Here is a 26,001-nt window from a genome sequence, read left to right as displayed (position 1 = left end):
ATGCTCTTGCATAGGAGTGATCCTAGAAATCTCAAGACAGTCACCAAAAGGCCTCTTGTACCTTGTTCTCCTTACAGACTATTGAAACCACTTATTTTAATATTCATCAAGAGCTTATTGCCAAGAAAATGGTACTTATGGGAAATCTTTATCCAAGGATCTCAAAGTGCTTTACAAATATTCAGCCTCACCGAACGAGTGCTCCGAATGAATAACGGAGAGGTTAAGTGACTTGTCCAGCTGTGTTAGTGGCCCAGTCCTGGATTTCAGTCTCTTCTTCTCATTGGCTGACCGTATGGGTATAACTACACTACAGGGTAGACGTGCTGCAGTGACAGAAGGCATTTTTCTGGGACGGGCTGGAGCTATTGTTAAAGTCTGATCCCGTTTCCTAAGATGACAAAAGGAGATGAGCACACACCGAGCGATATCTCCCTGTGGTCACAGGCTAACAGCAGTTCTTCAAAATATATAGTCTTGGCCAAGTAAGCCAGACTGTTCTTAGACAGAAGGCAAAATGAGAGAGATAGGAAAAAGAAGAAATGAGGCGGGGAAGGAACGCACTGGGAGAGGGGGGAAGACAGAGTCTGGCATTCCCGGTGGTATTTGGGATTTAGTTGAAGTTGATGGAGGTGGTGATGTCATTTGGCTTCCTCTCTCTGGCCTGGCCTGTCAAGACATCTCTCAGAATTCAGATGAGGAAGGTCCAGGGACACACGGGATGGTGTGGGTGGCAGCCATGTTGGTAAAGCTGGTTCCATTTGCCAGTTTTTCTCCCAAAGGCTTTTTCTTTATGGACCCCCAAAGGGAGTGATGTGTGGAATAACACATCCCCTCATTATTTTATTCACCAATAGGCCTAATTTCCAACACCCCAATTTTGGTTCATTGATTTCTGGTCCCAAATTTCTCTTCTTTGTCAGGCATGATCTTAATGTGGTCCTTGAATTATATCAGTAGGCAGCTTTGGATGAATTCAGTCTTTCTGTCTCCCTTTTGTCTGTTCCCCCATCATCATTTATTGTTATAGGTTATTGTGACACTTTATTAACTTTGACTCACTTTTTGCAGTTGACAGGTTTCAGAGTAGCAGCTGTGTTAGTCTGTATCCGTAAAAAGAAAAGGAGTACTTGTGGCACCTTAGAGACTAACAAATTTATTTGAGCATAAGCTTTCGTGAGCTACAGCTCACTTCATCAGAGCATGAAGTGAGCTGTAGCTCACGAAAGCTTATGCTCAAATAAATTTGTTAGTCTCGAAGGTGCCACAAGTATTCCTTTTTTTGCAGTTCAGCTTTCAATTTGGGTAAATTTGTAGGCTGAAATGTTACAAATGGCCCACAGGGGGCCAATCGCTGTGTAGTAAAATGCACCGTGTTATGTAGGTGGGTTTTGTAGGTGGCTTTCATAAGGGCTGTAGTCTGGAGGATTTTTAGAGTTGCAAAGAATAATCAAGGCTAGGCATGACTTAAATTGAGCCCTGTTTTCTCAGAGATACCTAATAGAAAGATAGCAAGTGTGGAGGGGCTTTTATCTTGTTATCCACTCAAGTACTAACTATATTATTTAAGTTCTGCCATTTGGAGCAACTCACTGGGATGAGTGTTGGAAACAAATTTGAAAGATCAAGAGAAATAACATCGCTGGTGGTTGCAATGCAAATCCCAGGAACAATTTTCATTCTGACAGTTGTTGTTATTTAGAGACATGGAACAGAGCAGCGCTCTGGTGTGGAGCCACCAAAGAGCAATGTAGGATCACAATTAAAGTCTAGTGGAACCACGGTGCGGGATGGCAGGGAATGGAACAGAATGTACCCCAAGCCAGGAGAGTCACTAAAAGAACATGGTAGGACCTTCTGGTGCAATTTTATTTGGTATTGGCAAATATTTGCAGAACTCTCTGGCAGTACCTGGATACTTTACATAGATCCAAGTTGTTTTTCAACCACAGGGCTGCCAGAGACATTTGCTTATGCTTCATTTTGGTAAGCCAAAGGGCAGAGATGCAAGTAACCCTTGCCTGTACCTGTGCTTGGATTAGCAGCAGCATTTACACTCAGGAACTTGAATGCCAAAAGCATGAGTGATGGGTTCTTTGGATAGCAGCTACAGCAGACCATTACACCCTTCTGTGGACCACCCAACAGAAGGAACAAGGACCCGTACTCTCCGGGTGTGGGTTACAGAGTCACTGTTTGGTCCCTGATTATGGTTCGTTAGCAACAAGTGCTGTGCCAGGCAGAACTGTAGGAGAGATCTTTATTGAGTGGTGGGTGTTAGATGCTGAGCCTCTAGCTATATATCTGCCTCCCCAAACTATGCCTCTTGGCAATGCTTTCCCTTTATATTTAAAGGCTTCCATCTTACTATTTTGTGAGTTTACCGTTTTGACGTATGTCAAGTGGCCTTGTATTTGCACTCATCGTTAAAGTACGTTTAGCTCCTATCGTTCTGTATACCTGGCTTGGGTAGACAGACACACTCGGGACTGCCCTTTGAGGAATGGTAATTAGTAATAATATCATCATTGTACAAATGAGAATTGACATAGAGAAGCAAAATGACTTGCCCCAGGTCGCAAAATGAATCGATGCTCAAAGCTGAGATCAGAACTGACTTCCTGGCCTCAGCTAATACCTCTAATCCAAGCTGTCTCACGCAATGCAGGTGACTCAGAAATGTAGGTATCTCTAAGCAAGAGCCTGATTTCTCTCTGAGGAGCTGAAGATAGAAATATCCTGAGTGCCCCCACTACAGTTACATGTAGTGTCAATCTTGAGCCATGATTTTCTTCTGGTAAGAAAGAATTATGATGTATAATTGACAGAGAGAAATCTCACAGTACCATTGTGCTGTGCGTTCTAGCCATTAGTCTATCAATATTTCATATACATAGCACAGGCATGGGATTCAGTTCTGAAAAGCAGCCTCTGACTTTGCACGCTCAGCGCTAAACATCCAGATTGCGTTAGGGCAAGGTGGCCATAGATTCTATGTGACCACAAGGGAATAAAGGGGCATAAGATGCTCCCATACACGCTTCCATGGGCTGCACTCATTGCTGGTCTGAGTGTGGAGGGGAGAAAAAGCAGCAGAGGTAAGTAATCTGCTGATGGTGTGGACCAGTAGCAGTTTACTCACGACCTGAGCCAGGGGAACTAGGGAAAGATGTATGATCCTCAAAGGCACTCAGATACCATGGTGATGGGCTGGTTATGAGACTGTTGATAGATGGAGTCACAGCTGCTTCCTTAGTCTGGCCTGGGGCAGCATAGCTACTTGTCATCTCTTAAACTTACTTATGGGTGAAGTCATCGTCTAGCCCTTGGGTGGGCACAGAAGATATCAAATTCTGTGTCAATTTGGCTGGATTCAGGCAATTTTAGAAATCAAGCCCCTTTTATATATACACCACAATAAATCTGTGACTCTGTTGATTTGTAGGTTTCAGAGTAGCAGCCATGTTAGTCGGTATTCACAAAAGAAAAGGAGTACTTGTGGCACCTTAGAGACTAACAAATGTATTTGAGCATAAGCTTTCGTGAGCTACAGCTCACTTCATCGGATGCATACCGATATGCATCCGATGAAGTGAGCTGTAGCTCACGAAAGCTTATGCTCAAATACATTAGTTAGTCTCTAAGGTGCCACAAGTACTCCTTTTCTTTTTGTTGATTTGTACATCCTACATCTGGAAAAAAGCTATAGGGCGGTTTCTCAGCTGGTGCAAAATGGCAAAGCTGCACTGCACTGGTTCACAGTAACGGAGGGTTCTGACTGATAGACGCCACGTCTTAGAAATAAGCAGACGTGTTCCAAAGGAATAGGAAATTTGCTCTTTCCTTGTGATCTCTGTTCTGAAACCATCTTATCGAAGTGTATATATTTTTAAACGTGTCTTTAAGAATATAAGACTATTTTCAGAACGAGTTTAGAGGAGCTGCCCCTGAGGGGACAATGTCTTTCTAATCCTGTCAGGAATCCCCTGCCCTCTGCTTGTGCGTCTTGTAGGTTCTGTGTTGCTTGTGTTCTATTTTATGTGCATGACTGCTCAACCATGCTCCCAGCATGTGTCTCCAATAATTCATATTGTCTAAATATAAAACTGAGCAGGGGGAAAGGAGGCGGGGAGGGAGGTTCATGGTGTTCAAGGCATACAGCAATCCTAGGAATATGTGGTTTTAGAAGCAGTGGCTCACTGAAAAGATTTATACTGTGCCAGGCTGTTGGGTGGCCTATGTGAAATGGATCTGACCTCAGGGCAGTTCCTTGGTGGACAGTTGTGTCTACGTTACATATGTCAGCAGTCATAGCAGAATGGCCAAAGACTAAATGAAATGGCAAGGGGATTGAGAATGAAGGATGTTGGTGAGCCATAGGGTGAGGAAAACACTACCTGTTGCACTTATTAACCATTTTTTTTTTTTTAGACAATTACAGGTCTCCTGATCTATCCCTGTAGCATGTTTCACCTGCTCTTACAGTGAAATCAACAGTGTTTCACCAGGGATGCATTTGGCTAATGACATCTGCAAATATTTGTTTAATTACGATCAGCTGAGGAGTTTACCACATTTGTACTCCAGTTGGACAACGGGATCAATTTTTTGTTTCCTGTACTTAGCAATGGTTTATTTTCAGGATAATTTGTTGAGTGAGTCATTACCAATCCAGCAGTGTGTTTCTTTGTGGCCTTTAATTCCATTTCTCTTCCATTATGTCTTTGAACAAACACAGGAATAAGTTATTACAGTTCTCACACAACTACACTTAAAAGGCAGCTCGATGAGTAATGTTTGCAAGGATCATGAGTAATGGCGTGCCAAGCCCCATAAAGGCAAATGGCAGTGCGAGCAGCCAGACAAGACAACAAGTGCCAGCTAAGTCCTCGTCAGCTGATTGTCAAGTCTGAATAGGCAGACCCCGACACACATCTCGCCCCTCTAGGGGCTCATTGGAGTTCTGCAGCTGTTTCTTCCATTAAAGAAAGTGTCTCTTGGAATTACTTAAGCTGGCAACCGTTGGCACTGCTTCAGAGTAGGATGGAAGCCTGTTTTATTGCCTGCTTTCGTAATGGCACTTTGCATAATATTACCGATAGGTTCTAGAGATTTGACTTATAGCTCCTGACTTTCAGAAGTGGCTTCCAGTTTGTCCTTGCACTTGCAAACACCAGCCTATGTGGTTCTGTGCTCATGTTCTAGGACAGCCTACTTTTCTGTAGTGCCTCTAATGTGTAACCTGTAGAGTCAGATATGCAAAAGAGCTCATGTCTCCCTTCCAAATACTATGCCAGTCTGACTCTACTTAATTTACGCGACTGGATTGCATTCCAGATTAGTAATGTCAGATCACTTGAACTGGGTAGATCAATGCCCATTTAAGTCAATCGGAGAAGTTTGTCTACTGATTTCTGCAGGCTTTAGATCTTTGCATTTAGCATTTGTTGAGGTTCAAGGAATGTGTAATGGGATCGCTAAGTGTTGCTTTAGTCTCTCATGTTACAAATGGTGGACAAAATCTAAAAGCCAAGAGGGAGGGGGAGTCCTATTCTTCCTACCTTGGACCATCCAGTGCCATTGGGGGAAATCCCATGCAGCGTGGCTAATAAAAATGCATTCAAAAGGCTTTTACTTTCAACCGACTGGCAATTACATAGACTGTATTTTCAGTGTTGTTTGCTTCAAGGATGCACACCAGACCTCAAGGTAAGAAGCAAAGCACATCAAATGGATGGCAAGTATCCATCTATGGGTGTGTTTTAAAGATGTGAGAACATACTCAAGCAAAAATTATTTCAGCAAGAGCAAAGGTTTCCTCTGAGCTTAGAAAAATGCATTCATGAAATGTACACGATTGTTTTAGATGCCCAGCATATTGGGATTTTGCAAGAAGTATCACAAATTGAAACCCAGATTGTCCTGAGCTTGTGGGTATGTCATATAAGAATAACATTTACAATTCTATTCAAAGCATTCATTCAAGAGCCTTTCACAGATATAACTGCTATCATTTTTCCTAGCATGATCATTAGTGTCACCACTTGAAATAATAAGACCACCCATTGAAAACTCTTGCTCATGATGTCCATGAATTCAAAACAGTCAGTTAATCTTTTTTCAGAGCAAAAGAAATATGAAATATCTTACTATTTTCTGCTGTTCTGTAAGGATTTTTTGACCACAACCTGATATCCTGAAATGATGTCAATTGATAGCTTGTGGCAAACAGGTTTCATGTCTAAATATGTGCAAGACCTCCAAGTTTGTATCAACGGCCCTCTCTGTTACAATCTATTCTTCAGTTCTGGATCTATTTATTTTAAACCCCGATTTCTCAAACTCTATGAAATAATTATCATTCCCTCTATCCTAAATCATGTGATTAATTGCATAGAATAAGAATAACTTCATGTTATATTAGTGTTTCCCCTTTATTGACCTGAGCAGCTAGTGAAAGTTAAGGTCCCTGGAGATTTTCCTGTTGGGAATTGAAATTGATGGAGTTGGTATCTTCTTCGATGCAATCTTGTGCATTTATAAGAAACGTACAAAGTCCTGTGTCTTGCAGTGTAGAAGGAATCAAGAATAAAAGAAGCAGGAAGAATGTGTGTGGTGGTTATTAAGTAGAAAAGCTCTTGATAAAGTAAAATCTTCCTTCAATGACCATCAAAGGAACCATCACAATTTGGTTTTCTGTGTTAGATGTTTTTAAAAGGTCAAGCAAAATTACACTAGTTTCTTGATTATTCCAACTGCACGCGTCTCAAGTGTCTGTGAATTTCTAACTCGGCCTGAAAGAAACATACTGAGAAATAAGAATGGCCATACTGGGTCAGATCAATGGTCCAACTAGTCCAGCATCTTGGCTGCTGATAGTGGCTGGTGCCAGATGCATCAGAGGGAATGAACAGAACCGAGTAATTGTCAAGTGATCCATCCCCTGTTGTCCAGTCCCAGCTTCTAGCAGCCATGGGTCTTGGGACACCCAGAGCGTGGGGTTGTGTCTCTGACTACTTTTGCTAATAGCCATTGATGGCTCTATTCTCCATGAACTTACCTAATTCCTTTTTTTTGAACTACTTTTGAACCCAGTTATACTTATACACAACATCCCCTGACAATGAGTTCCACAGGCTGACTGTTGTGTGAAGTACATAATGTTTGTTTTAAACCTTCGGCCTATTCATTTTGTGAGATGACCTCTGGTTCTTGTTTTATGTGACAGGGTAAATAACACTTTCCTATTCACTTGCTCCGCGCGATTCATGATCTTATAGATCTCTGTCATATTCCCTCCTTAGTCCGTCTCTTTCCCAAGAGAATACTCCCAGTCTTTTTAATCTCTCTTCGTCGGGAAGCTGTTCCATACCCCTCATCATTGTTGTTACGCTCCTCCGTACTTTTTCCAAATCTAATGTATCTTTTTTTTTGAGATGGGGCAACAAGAACAGCACACAGTAGTCAAGGAGTGGGTGTACCGTGGATTCATAGAGTGGGCATTATGATATTTTTGATCTTATCTATCCCTTTCCTAATGGTTCCCAACATTCTATTGGCTTTTTTTTTTGACTGCAGCTGCACATTGAGCAGATGTTTTCAGAGACACATCCACAATAACTCCCAGATCTCTCTCTTGGCTGGTAACAGCTCATTTAGATCTCATCATTTTGTATGTATAGTTGGGATTATGTTTTCCAGTGTGCATTACTGTGCACTTACCAACGCTGAATTTCATTTGCCATTTTTGTTGCCCAGTCACCCAGATTGTGAGATCGCTTTGTAACTGTTTGCAGTCTGCTTTGGAGTTACTTATTTTGAGTAACTTTTTATCATCTGCAAACTTTGCCACCTCGCTGTTCACCCCTTTTTCCAGATCATTCATTAATGTGTTGAACAGCACTGGTCCCAGTAGAGATCCTTAGGGTAATCCCCTATTTACATATTTCCACTGACAAAACTGACTATTTATTCCTACCCTTTGTTTCCAATCTTTTAAACAGTTACTGATCCATGAACAGCTTCCCTCTGATCCCATGACTTCTCGTTTTTCTTAAGAGCCTTTCTTGAGGGACTTTGTCCAAGGCTTTTTGAAAGTCCAAGTACATTATATCCATCGATCTCCCTTGTCCACATGTTTGTTGACCCCCGTCAAAGTGTTCTAATAGATTGGTGATGCATGATTTCCCTTTACGAAAGCCACATAGACTCTACCCCAACAAATCGTGTTTATCAGTGTATCTGATAAATGAGTTCTTTATTATAGTGTCAACCAATTTTCGTGGTACTGAAGTTAGGCCTACTGGCCTGTAGTTGTTAGGATTGCCTCTGGCACAGGCCAGAGAACTTCCCCCAAATAATTCCTATGACAGGTGTTTTGGAAAAACATTTGATCTTGATTTTTTTTAAAAAAATCAATGTCACATTAACTATCCTTCAGTCATCTGGTACAGAGGTTGATTTAATGATAGGTTACAGACCACAGTAGTAAGTTCTGCAATTTTATATTTGAGTTCCTTCAGAACTATTTGGTGAATACCATCTGGTCTTTGTGACTTATTACTGTTTAATGTGTCAATTTGTTCCAAAACCTCCTCTGTTGACGCCTCTGTCTGGGACAGTTCCTCAGATTTGTCACCTAAAAAGAATGGCTCAGTGTGAAAATCTCCCTCACATCTTCTGCAGTGAAGACAGATGCAAAGAATTCATTTAGGTTCTCTACAGTGGCCTTGTCTTCACTGAGTGCCCCTTTGGTACCTTGGTCGTCTAGTGACCCCTGTGGTTGGGGGCAGCTTCCTGCTTCTGATGCACTTAAAAAATGCTGTTAGTTTTTGTGTCTTTTGCAAGTTGCTCTTCAAATTCTTTTTTTGCTTGCCTAATGCTACTTTTACACTTGACTTGCCAGGGTTTATATGCCTTTCTATTTTCCTCAGTAACATCTGAAATCCATGTTTTTAAAGGATGTCTTTTTTATCTCTAACCATCTCTTTTACTCTGTTGTTGAGCCATGGTAGCCATTTTTTGATTCCTCTACTGTTCTTTTGGTTGATGGGGTTTTTTTTTTGTTTGTTTTGAGGGGGGAGTGAGTTAGTTTGAGCCTCTATTATGATGTTTTAAAATAGTTTCCATGCAGCTTGCAGGCATTTCACTCTTGTGACTTTTCCTTTTAATTTCCATTTAACTAATTGCCTCGCTTTTGTATAGTTCCCCTTTCTGAAGTTAAATGCTACTGTGGTGGGTTTCTTTGGTATTTCTCCCTCCCCAAAGATGTTAAATTTAATTCTATTATGGTTTCTATTACTGAGTAGTTCAGCTATGTTCACCTCTTGGACCAGATCCTGTAGGCTGTTTAGGACTAAATCAATAATTGCCTTGCCCCTTGTGTGTTCCAGGACTAGCTGCTCCAAGAAGCAGTTATTAATGGTGTCTAGAAATTTTACCTCTGCATCCCGTCCTGAGGTGATATGTACCAAGTCAATATTGTCCATTATCATTATTTTTTGGGGGGTTTTGTAGCCTTTCTCTAATCTCCCTGAGCATTTCACAGTCACCATCACTATCCTGTTCAGGTGGTCAATAATATATTCCTACTGCTATATTCTTATTAGACAATCATGCAGTTTCTTTTGTGACAAAGTGCCCCCTCTACCTTGGTGGGTCTTGAGCTTATTGGCAGATTTGCTCACCTTGGAGCTTCACGGCAGCCCTCAGTTTGGCCATTTTCGTGAACCCACAGTCCAGGTCAACTCCTCCTATGTCTGACCAGGAGTTGGGAGGAACCTGGGCCCGCCCTCTACTCCGGGTTCCAGCCCAGGGCCCTGGGGAATGCAGCTGTCTAGAGAGCCTCCTGGAACAGCTGTGCGACAGCTACAGCTCCCTGGGCTACTTCCCCATGGCCTCCTCCCAACACCTTCTTTATCCTCACCATAGGACCTTCCTCCTGGTGTCTGGTAATGCTTGTACTCCTCAGTTCTCCAACAGTCTGCGTTCTCGTTCTCGTTCTCGTTCTCGTTCTCGTTCTCGTTCTCAGCTCCTAGCGCCTCTTGCTCCCAGCTCCTTACACACACACACACACACACACACAACACAAACTGAAGTGAGCTCCTTTTTAAACCCAGGTACCCTGATTAGCCTGCCTTAATTGATTGATTGGCTGCAGGTGTTCCAATCAGCCTGTCTTAATTGTCTCCAGAAGGTTCCTGATTGTTCTGGAACCTTCCCTGTTACCTTACCCAGTGAAAAGGGGCCTACTTAACCTGGGGCTAATATATCTGCCTTCTATTACTCTCCTGTAGCCATCTGGCCCGACCCTGTCACACTATCTTTAGAAATTCTATGATACTGCTTGATTCATTTAAGATTTTTTGTTTGTTTCTCTTCAGTTCTTATCTCTACTTTATCAACTTCTATCCTCTCCCCTTTACTAGGATATAGAGTAACCCTTTTAATAACTCCTCCTCTAAGGGTGTCTCTGTCCAAACTGTGTGCTCCTCCACGCTTATTGGCTTTCCCCCAGCCTTTATTTTAAAAACTCCTCTGTGACCTTTTTAATTTTACATGCCAGCACTCTGATTCCCTTTTGGTTTGGATGGAACCCATCCTTCCTTTCTAGGCTCCTCCTTTCCCAAAAGGCTCCCTAATTCCTAATAAACCTAGTTCCTTCTCCAAAAGCTATCAGTCTCATCTGTGCATTGAGAATCCACTTGCATTGAATGCATACATATGCCACCTGCTTACAAAGCAGGTAATCGTACATGCTGCATTTAGAACAATAAACTGGATAGCTCTCATTCTGCTCATGGAATCTGCCTGCATTTTTTTTTTAACTCTTGCTGGGATGTTTGCTCTTTGTTTTTGGGGTAGGGGTGTATTGGCCTAAATTTAGAGATGGTTTGTTAGGTGTATCTGGTGCTCTCACTCCCTCTTTTAAGTCCTTTCTAAAATTCCCCTGCTAACTATTCCGATGGACTCTTAGAAGCTGGTTTTTAAACCCCCTGGTCTCCCTGAGTTAGCCCTATTCCATTATCAAGGGCTCCTAAGGGGAATAGAGATCAAAGGATGGCTGGCTCGAGGCTCCTTAGGAAGTTCTCAGCCTTCCCAATGAGATTGCTAGCCTCAGCACACAGGCCTCCACTCACCCCTATCAGACAACACTATAAACTTCAGTCAAGCAGGCAGATGGCAAGCATGCAACGTTAGACAAACTAACAGACAATAAACTCACCCCAGAGGTCATGTAATAGCTCCTCCTTCACCTGGAAAACTTGCTTGTAAAACTCCCATTTGTTGTTACTATCCAATAAAACATGATTATTTTTGTATGCATGGGCAGTGGGTAATGAAGGCTGGGGAAGGCTAAGCCTCCCCAAACCTATGCTAATGCTCCCTGCCGCAGCCCCGGGGCCGGGCTGTGGTGGGACTCAAAACTCCTTTGCGTGGCCCAGACTCAACCCTGGGGCTGGGGACTGCTCCAGGCACTGGCAGGCTGGCCCAGCCTCATGCTGGCTGGGGTTCGAGGCTGCACTGGTGGGTCAGCTGGCGAGAGTGGTGGGGGGCGGGGCCTTGGGCGGATGAGGCGGGGTAGGGGGGCACATTCTGCCCATATTTGGGTTTTAGAGCCGTCCTATTCAATTTAGTGCACAATGCTGTCTCTGCTACAGATCGGATAGTTCAACAAAACTTTTAGAAAAGATCTCATTCTCTGTTCTATGGATGAGATTCTTTTCTGTATGCCTTAGCTAGTGCTGTACATAGGAAGGCCAAATCTGGCTTCACTTCAGTCTCATAAGGAGAACTATCAATTTATGTAGGATTTACTTGCGTGAGTAAGATGCATTGGAATCTTTCATTCAAACTTTAGAAAATATGTTTAATTGAAAAAATGGTTAACCACCCACTAGGTTTTATTTTCACTTCAAATACTATACCACGTACGTGTATCTTGTTAAAATGTATAGGTTAATAGCATGTCTTGCTCGGTGTATATATTTTAAATGTTAGATGATAAAACAGGTTCCATCATCTGAAAGTGACAATAGATCTTGTTGGAGACAAATTTATAGCTATTACATTTTTGTGCTTGTGTCAGCTAACCTTGGCAGGAAAAAATCCTATTTGCTATTGGGATGAAATTTGTTAATCTCTTTTTTTTTTTTCCCCTTTGATGCCTCCTTTTTCCCCGCCCCCCCCTACTATTGAAACCTTGTCTTAGACCTTGTCTCTGCTTTTATTCATGGCAGCGAGAACAGCTCATGGGTTGAGATTTCCTCAAGGACCAAGGTGTAATATTTCACCCTTTCTTTTTTCCTTTTTAGGTTTCAGAAAGTAAAGCCTTTATACATGGAGAGGCTTATTAAGATAGCTGTGTATTACACTTTCTCTTGTTCGAACAGCACGCTTTCTAACAACACAAGCAAAGTGAAGCGTGCTTCATATAAATATGAACTCTTCCACTTAGAGAAATTTTCACGTTATTCTACAAAATATATTGCCTCGTCTTCATTTTCATTCAAGAATATCCAAGTCTTGAAAGCCTTAGAATCTTAAAATATATGAAATGCATTAAGAAAGCTTTCCATCATCATATATGAATCAGGGCAATTAGTAGAGCTGGTCAAAAATTTGCTGATGGACACTTCACCACTGGAAAATGCTGTTTTGTTGAACTCAAAACTTTTGCTTGGGGATGTTAATTTTGATGAACTTTCATTAAAAAAGTCAAAATGAAGCATTTTCAAGATGTTTGCACATCTTCAAAATCGACCATTTGATTTTTGATTTTGAAATTTTATAAGTTATAATGTGAAATTCATTTAGTTTTTGATCATTTAAAAAATTTTGATTTTATCAAACCAAACTTTCAATTGACCTGCAACAAATTTTTTTCTTGAAAATTTCATTCCACAGGAAATTTCTAAATTATTTAGAATGAAAACAAATTTTGAAATCATGGTATTTCCCACCAAATGGGAACTGATTCTTCTTTAAGTGCTTGCATATTCCCATTATGCTGAAGGAGTGTGGGAATCCCTTGCACCTTCAGGAGTCAGGTGTAACCATCAGTTCCATTAAGGGACATGTGGCGGTCATCTCACTGTTCCACCCTGGCATAGATGGTAAGACTGTTTTCGCTCATTTTATTGTGACCAGATACTTGGAAGGTCTGGATAGATTGTTCCTGACTCTCAGTGACTCAGCTCCTTCTTGGGATTTGAATTTAGCATTGTTTTCTCTGATTAACCCTCCTTTCAAGCCTTTAGCACCGTACTTGCTTCTACATTTGTTGGCAATGTAGCTTTCTTTGTGGCCCTCACCTCTTCTAGGAGGGTGGGAGAACTACATTGATCACCAGTGTACCACACACACTTTTATCCAAGGACAAAGTTCAGTTTAGACTACACCCTAAGTTCCTCTTGAAAGTGATATCTTATTTCCACCTGAATCCATCTCTGTATGTGCCAGTTTCCTTCCAAAAGCTACATACTCACAAGGGTGAGGCTCCACACCCTGGACATTTTTTCAAGCTCCTGCTTTTTACCTCAATAGGACAAAACCTTTTTGAGTTTCTTTCCAGATGTTTCTTGTGCTGAGCATATGAGTGGTCAACTAGTTACAAGTCAGACTCTCAAAATGGATTGCCATCTGCGTCACAATGTGTTGTGCTGTCAAAGGGGGAACGTCTCCCAACCACACTGCATTCCCCCTCAGCAACATGTGTTGGCACACATCCCGATTATGGACATCTGCAAGGTGACAATGTCTTCCATTTATGCTTGCACTAGACATTACACACTGTCTGCTGCAGCGAGGGAAGATGCAAACATAGGGAAAGCGGTCCTATATTCCTCTTCAGACTCCAAGTCCCACCGACTGTGATAAGCACTTGGGTTTAATGGACAGATGCACTCGAAGAATCAAAAATGGTTACTCACCTTTTTGTAACAGACTGTTCAAGATGTGTTGCCTGTGTCTATTACACCGTCCTTCCCTGACACATTGGAGCATACCACCATCTTCCAGTGAGAAGGAACTGAAGGAGAGGTGGGGCAATTCTTTGCTTTATACCTTCACTTCAGAGCATGAGGAGCTTAGCTCTGAGTGGGGTGGCCCCTATGCGTACTGCTGGGAAAGGCTCTCCAATACCAATATGCCTACCGTGTAATGGACATAATCAACCGTTATTAGACAGGTTTCAGAGTAGCAGCCGTGTTAGTCTGTATTCGCAAAAAGAAAAGGAGTACTTGTGGCACCTTAGAGACAAACAAATTTATTTGAGCATAAGCTTTCGTGAGCTACAGCTCACTTCATGCATCCGATGAAGTGAGTGTAGCTCACGAAAGCTTATGCTCAAATAAATTTGTTCGTCTCTAAGGTGCCACAAGTACTCCTTCTCTAGTTATGAGACTGTGAGTAACCTTTTTTTGGCACAGCTTTAGGAAGAAGTATTTCATTGATTTTACGGATGGGTAAATCAGGCACAAAGAAACTAAATGATCTGCCTGAGGTTAAAAAGTGTTTAGAAAGCAGACTTGGGAATAGAACCCAGGAACCTCCCTGTTTTGTGCTTTGATCCCTAGAAATGCTTCCTTAAATATTAATTCATCCCTTTTCAAATATTCATAATGGTTATGTTCACATAAGAAACTGTTGTTGAAATTCATTCCTGCTCCCTTGAAGCCCACTTCTTCAGCAATTAACTCATCATTCTGCATTTGTAACACAGTCTCAGAACCTCAGGTCTATGGAGTTAGGAGATTTAGTTTTCTTGGCCAATCCTGACCAATACCTTCATTCGGGGTAGCACCATAGTAAAATGTAGTAACCTCAGGTACTCAGTGTCACCTCTCATTCAAAGAGACTGTCTCCCACCATGCAATATTCCACAAATGCTGGATTGGGAATGATTCAGAGAAAGAGCCTTGCCTACTGAACCTCCCCCTGTCCCATTTCCATGTTTCTCAATGGTCTCTCATCCAAGAACTCATCAGGCACAACCTTGCTTAGCTTATGAGAACAGACAATATGACAGCCTGAGGTACGTGGTCACAGGCCCCATTCATTTCTCATAATTCCTTCCAGTTAAAAGCCTCCACCAGAAATTCCCTCCCCCCCCCCCCCGCCCCTAATAACCCTGAACAAGACCTCTGGATAATTCCAGTTTCCTGCATCCAGTCCTGTCAAATCTTCTTTCTACACAGACGGACCAGCCCTTCATGTCTGGACCCCCAATCTATTTTCAAGTCAGAGAAGTCCTTTATATTGGAATACGTAACTTTACTGGAATACATTATAAATTCAGAATCCATGACACCAGGAATCATCTCTTAATGAATGTCAAGATAACTGAGGCCTGTCAGGCACACAGAGGAGTCTAAGAAGTCTGTGGGATCTCTGAAGGACTGTTCCCTTCCTTTTTCCTGGGTATAAATGCATTTTAAAGATTGAGGTGTTTACTTCAAAGGCATTTAGCTTCAGGTGAGAGAGTGTCACGCAAACATCCTATTTTATATGAATCGTTTGGAGTTGCTACTAATCATTTTCGCAGTCAAACAGCATATCCATGTCTCCTTCAATCTGCTCACATTTAGGTACCTGTTCATCCAAAAATGCCCCGCACTGTTGAGTCTCATTAATTCCACCATTTTTACACAAAAGTCGGGCTACTTGCACTATAACTCATGAGATTCATAAAGTCAAATGGCAGATTTACACAAGCAGGCAGCTGTCTATGTGCAGAATTATAAACCATGGAAGAAATATGCAGATGTCAAATACCACCATGCAGTTTTCTCTTTGCAAATCTACTCTAAGAATTGACATATGATAATTATCAGTGGGGGGAACTGAAGCAAAATACTGTTCAGAGAAGACACGGATTCCATACAGCCCTTCGTAGTTTTTCCTGTCTGGCAGTAAGGGTGTTTCTTACAAGAAACTGGTGTTTATTCAATGCAATTTCATAGAATCCTAGAATATCAGGGTTGGAAGGGACCTCAGGAGGTCAACTAGTTCAGCCCCCTTCTCAAAGCCGGACCAATCCCCAATTAAATCATCCCAGCCAGGGCTTTGTCAAGCCTGACCTTAAAAACCCCTAAGGAAGGAGATTCCACCACCTCCCTAGGTATCCTCCATCCTTCACCCTACGGGATAAAAGGAGTTTTAAAGGACTAGGACTATTAATCTTTCCCAAAGTTTTTTGGGGATGAGAATGTAGAGACCAGTTCCTTCCTTCAGTCCTTTGAGAAGCAAGTTCTTGATGACCCATGCTTGATACCCAAGTGCAAGAATATTTGAACAGCATGCAGGTATGTCCACATGAACACACAGTACATAGATATTCATTTTTATAACCAAGATCTCAGATCAGGCCGTTCAATACCAAGGATTGAACTTACAAAACTCTGCAAGTGAGCTGAAGGCACGACATGCACAACCACTTTTACAAACTAGGTCAGTGAGCATGTAGCTGGGAATAGTTGACATTTTCAATGGTTAACATGTAGGTGTGCAGACTCACTGGGTCTTGTGTTATTGGGTTCAGAGCCCCTTGACTGACTCTGGGGATGAATTTGTCCCAAATTAGAGAGTATAAATAAGTGGGCAAGGCTGGGGGTTTACTAAGTGCACCAGTTCCTTCTTCACCCTCAACATAGATTTTAAAGCAGATTTTAAAGCTAAATGTACTGTAATTATATTTCTACACTTTAAAGAATGTGTCTACTGGGGCATGCACACGTTGTGTGCAAAAACTTGCATGTGTTTCGATTTTGGGCTAGGCACTTGCTCTCTTTTAAGTGTTGGGGTGTACACTTCTGCACAAGAAGATTTCGAGCTGCTTGTTTTCTGCACACCCTTCACTGCTGATGTTTCCACTGTCACCTTAGGTCAGTATAGATCATAACCTTAATTTCTCAAGACTCTGATGGTTTGTATTGCAGTTCATAACCTTCTGTTGGAATGCTGTCTTACTGAGACTTTCTGTCTGTGCTGTCTCTTGATTGCCCCAGCTTTTCTGTCTGGTTGGTTTTACCATTGTATGTTTTGTTTTAGTTTTTTTTTTTTAAATTGTTCCAATGGTTGGAGATATGTTTTGGTTTCCTCTTTTGGGATAATGCAGTTCCAAAGATCTTAAGCACCTGTTTGATACAGATGTTTGTGTACAGCTCTGACTGCCCCACAAGTGAAGTGAGAAAAAGGAAAAAACATATTTGTTTTCTACCTACTGAAAGTGCAAAGGGAATGCACTGCACCCTGGTTCTCTCATATGCTGAAAGACACACACACACTGAATTCCATGTATTCTGAGACCAGCATTCTGTGCCTTCCAGATAATTTCTGAGTCTGGCAACAGCAAATGGTGATTTCTTGTCTTGCTTTTTTCGTGACTTTGTGTTCCTGAAATCATAATTACTACAATCTTCTGCAAATTTGTGCATTAAATGAAATGTTCAGTACCTTTATAAACTCCCAAGGAAAATGTTTCCAAGTTCATAAATAGTGCTGTCTACATCTCTAGGCACTTTGCATTCTAAGTAGGGTAGGATGTGGCTTATGGAAATAGCCTCTGTGTTTTGCATCAACATTAACACAATTTGAGTATCTTTCACCATTTCTAACAAATTATATTAGGATGTGCATGCTTAGATACAGGTGGGAAGGCATGTTTGAATGTGCATGTTAGATCATCTGTCATATTGGCATGATAGTTTATGTACTGTAAGCAGGTGACATTTTGACCCTGCTCCTAATATTACACACAGACTGAATATGGTCCAAATTTACCTCCCTCCGGGAATTTTCTTTATGGTTAGTTTGGTTGATAAAAGACACAAACCTCAGCCTGATCTTCCTCCTAAACAACCACCTCATCCTCTACCCTTAATTCCATCTGCCTTAGAGCTTTTGCGCCTCCACCTTTTGCTAGTCAGGCCCACCTGATCTGGCTGCCAGTGTGAGTCAGAAGAATGTCTTTACCTTCTAATGCAGAGTATGGAACCTGACATGTCAAATCAACAATAAATAAGAAATGTATAGAGGGTGGGTATATCATCTTTTTATTAAATCAACAAACCTCTTGGGACCCAAAGAGGTCCCTCCTTTTAGTGTTGCTGAAGAAGAGAAACAATAAAAGATGAGGACATAGGTTAGTTGGTGGCGGGGGGAGGGGGGACCTCAAAAGATCACAGTCTCTGAGGTAGGGAAATGCTATTATCTGCATTTGACAGATGGGGAACTGAGGCGCGGAGAGGCTAAGTGACTTGCCCAAGGTCACACAGGAAGTCGGTAGCAGAGTAGGAAATTAAAGCAGGGTCTCCTATGCTGGCACTTTAGCCCACTGGGGGCTCATTCTTTGTCAGCATTAAATTTATGCTCTGAAAGAATTTAGAAGGAAACAATAGGCAGCTTGCTGCACTGATTCACTGTTCACTGTTTGTTTGCAATCCGTCCTGAAAATAGGTCCATTGCTGTCCTGGCATAATGAATAAAAAGCCAGTTGATGAATTGCACTGATGGAAAAACATATTAAAAGTTCCGTGTTGCACCACTGTTGCTGGAGATACACTCGTTGCTCTGGGAATTGAATACTACGCAGCTAGGTTATCAAATGATTTCCATATATTATCCTGGAACCTCCAGGAGCTTTGTATGAGAGGCAGGCAGGCAAATAACAATTGCAGAACGGGGGTAAAAAAAACCCAGACATTGATGCTTCCACTAGATTGTTAAGATTGCCACTCTGTTTATTAAATGCTTTAAAATAATGTTGCAGGAACCAGGTACTGAATTAAACTGACAGCAGCAACAAAATTTCCAAATCTGTCTGTTAACTCCCCAGTCTTATTTCATCCATCTGTGCCTAGATAATAAATTCCCTCTAACCGAAAAGTGTAGACACCTCTGTGACCTCTTACCCACTACAAATATTTTAACTCTATTAGCAAGTGACACATAATCTTCTGCTTTATCATTGAGATGTAGTAGTTATTTAGATGAGGAATAATAATAATGCCATCTCCAGAGAGCCAGGACACAGAGTGGAGTAGATGGACTTTTGTAGTTGCTTGTACATATTTATGAAAGCTATCTTATTATTTTTTTTTATCGGTGATGGATACAATCTGTGTTGACTCCTAACTAAATTAAATGCAATACTGTGGATATTCTGCATGGATGCATTGCATAGTGTGGTAGATGGTTAGCAGGCTGAAACATAAGGTAATAAACTCCTGTTCAACACAGTTTGGCTTGTTAGTGTCAGACTCCACTCCGTCCACGACGAGGAGAAGATAACAAATAAATGCTGACAGGTGTGTAATAAAAGTACTGCATTATGGTTTTGATTCTTCGCTCGCTCCTGGGGAAGTTTTGCCAGACCGAGGATCTCCAGGTATTTTGAACAAGGGCAAACCGCATTAAAGTTTGAAGTGGATTGAAGAAGAATAGGTGAATGGTAATGGTGTGAGGCTAGATTTCATGTTTTGGATACCTCTGGCTTTTTAATAATAATAATTAAAAAAGTAATATTGACATTGATACTTGGGAGACACTTGCCCAGGGTCGCTTAAAATGGAGTGAAGTCCTACGTGATGGTCCCCTGCGTTTTTGAAGTTGCTCGCCGACAAGCCGAAGAGGACAAGAGGTGCAGTAGGAAGGAGCAGCTGGTCTCCAGTCATGGTCCACAGCCTCCTGCCAAGCCTGAAAACATCTGCCCTCATTGTAATAGAACTCATGGTTCAAGAATTGGCCTTATTAGCCACCTGAGGACCCATAACTCCCGTGGAAGATGATCATACTCTGTAACGAGTGATCACCCATCATCATCACCCCTGGCATAAAAGAGCATAGAATCCTGTACTCCCATATCCCTCCTATGTTTTCAGAGGGGTCAGAGGCACTACCTGTTTTGTTTTTTTGTTTTTTTTAAGTAATATTATTTCAATTACAGTAGTTCTTAGAGGCTCCAGCAAACATCTGAGTCCCTTTGTGCTAGGCACTGTACATGCACTTGAGATGTGTCTACACTGCAATTGGGGTGTGTGATTGCAGCAGTGCATGTAGACGTACCCAAGCTAGCTTTGGTCTAGCTGGGGTGGGTATTGAAACAGTGAAGCTGCAGCAGCAGGGCTTCATCATTGGTTGCTCTCCTGAGTAATTACCCAGATCAGATGCTGCAATCTCACCTTCAATTGCAGAATAGACATATCCTAAGTAGGAGACTATTCCTGCAAGGAAGAACACACAACTGAAGAGACAAAAAGGTGGGAGAAAGGGAAGTGTCATTTTGTGGACTGAGCACTGCACTGGAGCTCAGGAGATGTGGTTACTATTCCTGATTCTCCCACTGATGTTGGGGTAGTCTCACGACACCTCTGTTTCTTCTCCCAGCCATTGCTTCTCTTTGCTATTTAGACTATGTGCTTTTCGGAGCAGGGACTCTCTCTCTCATTATGAATGCATGTGTGCACTGACTAGCACAATAGGGCCATAATCTTGGCTGGAGAATAGAAGTACTACTGCAATAGGACTAATAAATAATGTGTTATAATTGTATTAGATGCTGTTAAAAGCACACAGTAAGAACAGTCTTTGCTCCACAGAGATTGAATGTAAATTGACGAGACAAAAGTTGGGAGAAAGAAAGCATTATTTTTCAGTACTTTATTTCTTCCTTGTTTGTTTTACTTTAAAATAACTGTTTGGTACCCTGAGTCAAAGGGCAGGGTCACCTAATGGAATTATTATTCTGTCAATCGCCTCACTCTGGGGCAACGTACACTAGCAAGACTCAGCGTAACACTTGCCTTTTCATGCAAAACAGGACTCCAGGCATCATTATTTCATTACAGAGAATTAACGTTACTCTGTTTTACAACCTGGATTTTAATACAGTCTGGCAGACTGTGCTTGTATTTCTCCGCTAAATGCACATCCCGTTACGGCTGTCCTATCGTGGATCTAACGATATTCTAGGAAAGACTGTTCCTTAGGATGCTGATGTGGGAGATGGACTACATCATTTAAAGTGGATATACGTGAACCATAATGGTGTATCCTACTTAGCTGCTCTTTCCCTAATTATGTCCCCAAGTCAGAGGTTGATCATTTTTCTACCACTGCTACTGAGAGTGAAAAATTCAAAATTACTTTCTACTCCAGAGGTTTTGAAGCGGAATTTTTTTCTTTCTTCAAAAGGGTTTTGTTTTTCCCCCCACTTGCCCTTTTTTAACATTTTTAACATTTAACTGGAAAACAGGGGTGAGGGTGGGGTAGGTGAAAGAAGGAAAAATGCAAAGAGAAAACATGAAAAATGAAACTTGTGAATTTTTTTGCATTTTTTTTACCATTTTTTTCCCTTCGATCTAGTGTATTTCCTCTTTCTTTGGATCTTTGCAAGCTGTAAGCAGAGCTGGCCTGAGGACAAAAATTCCATTTTGCAACAACTTTTGGGGTCTTAAAATTTCTCCGGTTTCAGAGTAGCAGCCGTGTTAGTCTGTATCCGCAAAAAGAAAAGGAGGATTTGTGGCACCTTAGAGACTAAGAAATTTATTTGAGCATAAGCTTTCGTGAGCTGCGGCTCACTTCATCGGATGCACGCAGTGAAAAATACAGTGGGGAGATTTATATACACAGAGAACATGAAATAATGGGTGTTACCATACACACTGTAATGAGAGTGATCAGGTAAGGTGAGCTATTACCAGCAGGAGAGTGGGGGGAACCTTTTGTGGTGATAATCAAGGTGGGCCATTTCCAGCAGTTGACAAGAACGTCTGAGGAACAGTGTGTGTTTGGGGGCAGGGGGAGGAATAAACATGGGGAAGTAGTTTTACTTTGTGTAATGACCCATCCCAGTCTCTATTCAAGCCTAAGTTAATTGTATCCAGTTTGCAAATTAATTCCAATTCAGCAGTCTCCCGTTGGAGTCTGTTTTTGAAGTTTTTTTTGTTGAAGAATTACCACTTTTAGATCTGTAATAACGTGACCAGAGAGATTGAAGTGTTCTCCGACTGGTTTTTGAATGTTATAATTCTTGTCGTCTGATTTGTGTCCATTTATTCTTTTATGTAGAGTCCAGTTTGGCCAATGTACATGGCAGAGGGGCATTGCTGTGTGGGGGGGGGGAAAACTGTCGAAATGTTTTCATGAAACACAATTTTGTTGAAAAGTTAGGTTTTCAATCCAAGTTTCTCTCTTTCTGGTCAGAAGTGACCATCCTTGAAACCCCTGGCTCTACTTCCTGACCAAGTCTCTGGCTCACCCATTGGCTCTGGGATTTGGCTTCTGATCACTGGCTCTCACCCTCAGCTCTGTTCCCAACTACGCTCACGGGTGTCCCTTGGCCTTGATCCAAGACTCTAGCTTGGCTCTCCTCTAACCTCCAGGTCTGCCTACCCCGAGAGCTCCGACCATTAGGCATGACTGCCCATGTTCCAGTTGTGTCCCTGGGAGAAATAGGCTTCCAACAGAGGTTGTAGAATCCCCATCATTGGAGGTTTTTGAGAACAGATTGGACAGACAACTGTTAGGAATGATCTAGGTTTGCTTGATCCTGCCACGGTGCTGGGAGCTGGACTTGATGACTTCTTGAGGTCCCTTCCTGCCCTACATTTTTATGATTTTATGAAAATCTTTAGAGCCTATGGTTGGGGTTTTCAAAGAAAATTAGGACTTGTCTACACTACAGAGCCTTTGCTGCTATAGCTATGCCGGCAAAGCCCCCTGGTAGAGATACAGTGTATGCCTGCAAAAGGAGTTCTGTTGAGATAACTATACACTTCCCTATACAACATTAGCTATGCTGTCAAAAGCGCTTTTCACAGGATAGTTATCTACGCTGAGTGTGTTGCTGGCATAACTATGTCGGCAAGTGGGTGTGAGTTTTTAAATTTTTTTTTCATGCCCCTAGCCAACACACAACGATGCCAGTAAAACTGTGAAATGTAGACCAAGCGTGGCTTACTTAGTCCTTTTCAAATCCCATCAGAAGTCTTAGTGAAAGTCAACAGGACTTTTGGAAAATTTCTTGCCTTTAGGCGAGGCTTTCAAAGACTCAAAGTGGGGAGTCAGGCACCAGATGCCCTTTAACTTTCAATGGGGATCAGGTACCAAAATTGCCCTTTGTGCCTTCAGTAACTTCCCCCTTTACGTTCAGCAGCCTGGCTGTGCTTACTAAATCTGATGAGCTTCTTTTTTTTTTTTTTAACAAGAATCTTAGTGAATTAGTCCAACCCCCTATTAGTATAGGAAAATCTCTCATCTTTCCAAGCCGTGTAAGAGGCTAGCTGAGTCCCACTTTGCACCTGGTGCCAGGAGGTTGTGAGGTTTCTATTAAAACCCTGTTTTAGGCCACTGGAAACCACCTCTTTGCTGCTGGGAGAGACGTCAGAGGAGAATCACCATCTGTGACTCTGCAGCTCAGCAATCAAATAGTTTAATCCCGATTGACAACCAGATACTGGTTTCTGTGAAGGTGCTGAATATAAGCCAGCAGCAGGGAGAAGGCAGGAGGAGTGAGACAGAGGAGCTCTCATTTTCATTGTCTGCACTTTGGCTAAGAGAAGCCTTTTTTCATTATGTACGCTCCTTAAGGTTGGGATAGAAACTCTATTGTGCCGTCTGAGCCTATCACTTGTTTTTAGTTGGCTCCTTGGCGAACGCTCTTCAATAGCAGAAAACAGGCTTCATGTTTTCTTCCCTTTTGTTAAAACACACATCATGTAAAAAAAAATGTTATAAGGAGAATTTGTGTAAGAAAAAATGTGGAAGTCCTAGTGTTTTTGGAGAGTAGTTGGAGATGGGATTATTTTTTATTTCCAGCATGACTGAGATAAAAAAGCACCAAGTCTCAGCAGGTCAAGTGGAAAAAAGGAACACCAGCAACAAACTCTACCAAGGAGATCTTAATGTGTTTTCTTAAAGATCAAACCAAGGCATTGGGTTTGTGGATGTTCATGCGTGTGGGTATGTACAAAAATAATATATATGAAAATCTTTTTTTTTAATTGGGCTTTATTCGCCTCTCTCACAGTGGAGTAAAACATGAATAATCAATGGATTTACACCAGTGTAAAATTTGATTCAGACCCTCTGTTTTCTCAGGCGAAGGAAAATGGATCTTCTTTCTCTTTTGATGCTTCAGCCTAGCTATGGAGGAAGGGGCAGCTACAGTGAAGGAAATGATGCAAAGAGAAAGTAGAGGTTGAAGGTTTCAAGGTACTAACTGTTTCTTTGTTAGTCTAACACACAGCACATATCACAGCATTATAAATTATAGGGCACTGTCTGTATTCTCTCTGTGCAACGGGCGAGTATTTTTCATTTCATGCTTCATTCACAACCTACTAAGTGATTTCACAGAGCCGGCACCTATGCTTAGCACAAAGGGAAGAACCATAATATATATATTGTTAAGCAGATTTGTCACAAATTCTATTTCTACTACAGCATCAGGACGTCGAGGACTGTCTCTTTACCTTGAAAGAAAAGGAAGAGGGGAGAGAGGGAGAAATGCCATGTGTTGAAAGGATCTACCTAGGCACATTTGTGTCTTATTTATGGCACTGCATTTCCCATTGTAGACTACCGCTTACCCAGTGCCAATGTTTTCTGTTTGTTTGTGCTTCAATCTGGACTGGAATAGCAATGTTGGGAGGCAGATTCAAAGCTTGCTTTTAAGTAACAGGATTTTGGTGGTAGAGGGAGGAGCCAATTTTATAAATTCGGACGCAAATTTGGTCTGAACTTCCTCTGCATACACTTGAGGAGAATGACATGTGGTTGAATCACTGTACTGGAACTCAGGTGACCTGGGTTCAGTTCCTGGCTCTCTGTTGTGCTCAGATACTAGTTATGGCGGTCACATAAGAACCGAATAGAAAGAGTTGGGGTTTGGCGTCATTTCTAGTTCTGCTTGTAACACAAGTGGGAACCACGAATGGTGCTGTTCCAGATGTTCTTGCTAGTTATGTTTATCTCAATGCATATCAGTTAGATCTTGGGAAAACATTATCATCAGCTGTGATGACCTTAGATTCTAAACATACTGGCCAGTAAAGCCTGTTCTTCTTCAAAAACAACACGGAGTCCTTATGGCACCAAGAACTCCTCGTTGTTTATGCTGATATAGACTAACACGGCTACCACTCTGAAACCTGTTCTTCTTCAGTATCTCTCTAGAAAACGTACCCTGGAGTTCTCTGTGCCACTGTCTGCCTTAATTCTCCAATCCATGCCTATGGCCTGTTGATACTCAATATATTAATAAGATTAGCTAGTACTTGTTCTCCTGCCACATGCTGTAGGATGCAAATTCCCCCAAAGACTGAGAAAACTAATGGTGAATAGAATGTCTGATTTTTATGACAGTACCATAAGGAATGTACTTTTGACTTCTTATCAAATCTCTGGTTGCAACGTGGAATTGCATTCCTGGGCCTGAACACAATTGTGTTTTAAATTTGAAATGATCAGCAAACAATTAAAAATAATCAACTGTCAGGTAGAAAAATGGTATTGTACACACAGCTTCTCCAACAGATAAACTGGTGAGTCACAGACCGCATATCTACACTACAGTAATTGCTGCAATGGGGAAAAACGCTCTAAGCTGACAGGAGAGAGCTCTGCCGCCAGCTTAATAACTCCACCTCACACAAGAGGTGGTAGCTAGGTCGGTGGGAGATCGGCACTTAGGTCACTGTTTATTCACACCCCTGAGGTACGCAAGTCATACCGAAGTAAATTGTAGTGTAGACATAGCTGGAGAAGTTAAGGCCCTGACCCTGCCAAGATTTAAATATGTGTTTCACTTTACCCACTCTTTATTAATAGTCCTACTCAGATTTCCTAAAGTTAAGCACATGCCTAAGCCTTCATAGAAATCAAGATCTAAGTGGGCAAAGAGCCGGTTAGTGGTAGAGCAGAGGGTAAGACCCCCAGAAGTCATGGCTCACTCCTAGGCGACATCTCTAATTCTGATACGCACACATACAAACCAACTGT

At 41.8% G+C, this 26,001-nt stretch overlaps 1 protein-coding gene across 7 annotated transcripts in view; it reads left to right on the top strand.

The window, feature by feature from the left end:
* Positions 1–26,001, top strand: part of LRRTM4 (leucine rich repeat transmembrane neuronal 4) — a 1,004,432-nt gene that overhangs the window by 266,743 nt on the left and 711,688 nt on the right. The window contains exon 2 of one of the 7 annotated variants that reach the window (XM_043502944.1): positions 24,100–24,213. The exons of the other annotated variants lie outside the window; for them this stretch is intronic. The gene's annotated coding sequence lies outside the window, so the exon portion shown is untranslated. The remainder of the gene's footprint in view (positions 1–24,099; positions 24,214–26,001) is intronic. 7 annotated transcript variants of the gene reach the window in all.

The sequence above is a fragment of the Dermochelys coriacea genome, chromosome 26, assembly GCF_009764565.3.
Source record: "Dermochelys coriacea isolate rDerCor1 chromosome 26, rDerCor1.pri.v4, whole genome shotgun sequence".
NCBI classification, from domain to species: Eukaryota; Metazoa; Chordata; order Testudines; family Dermochelyidae; genus Dermochelys; species Dermochelys coriacea.
The sequence above is the reverse complement of the archived record's forward strand: the minus strand, read 5'-3'. Positions and strand labels throughout refer to the sequence as shown.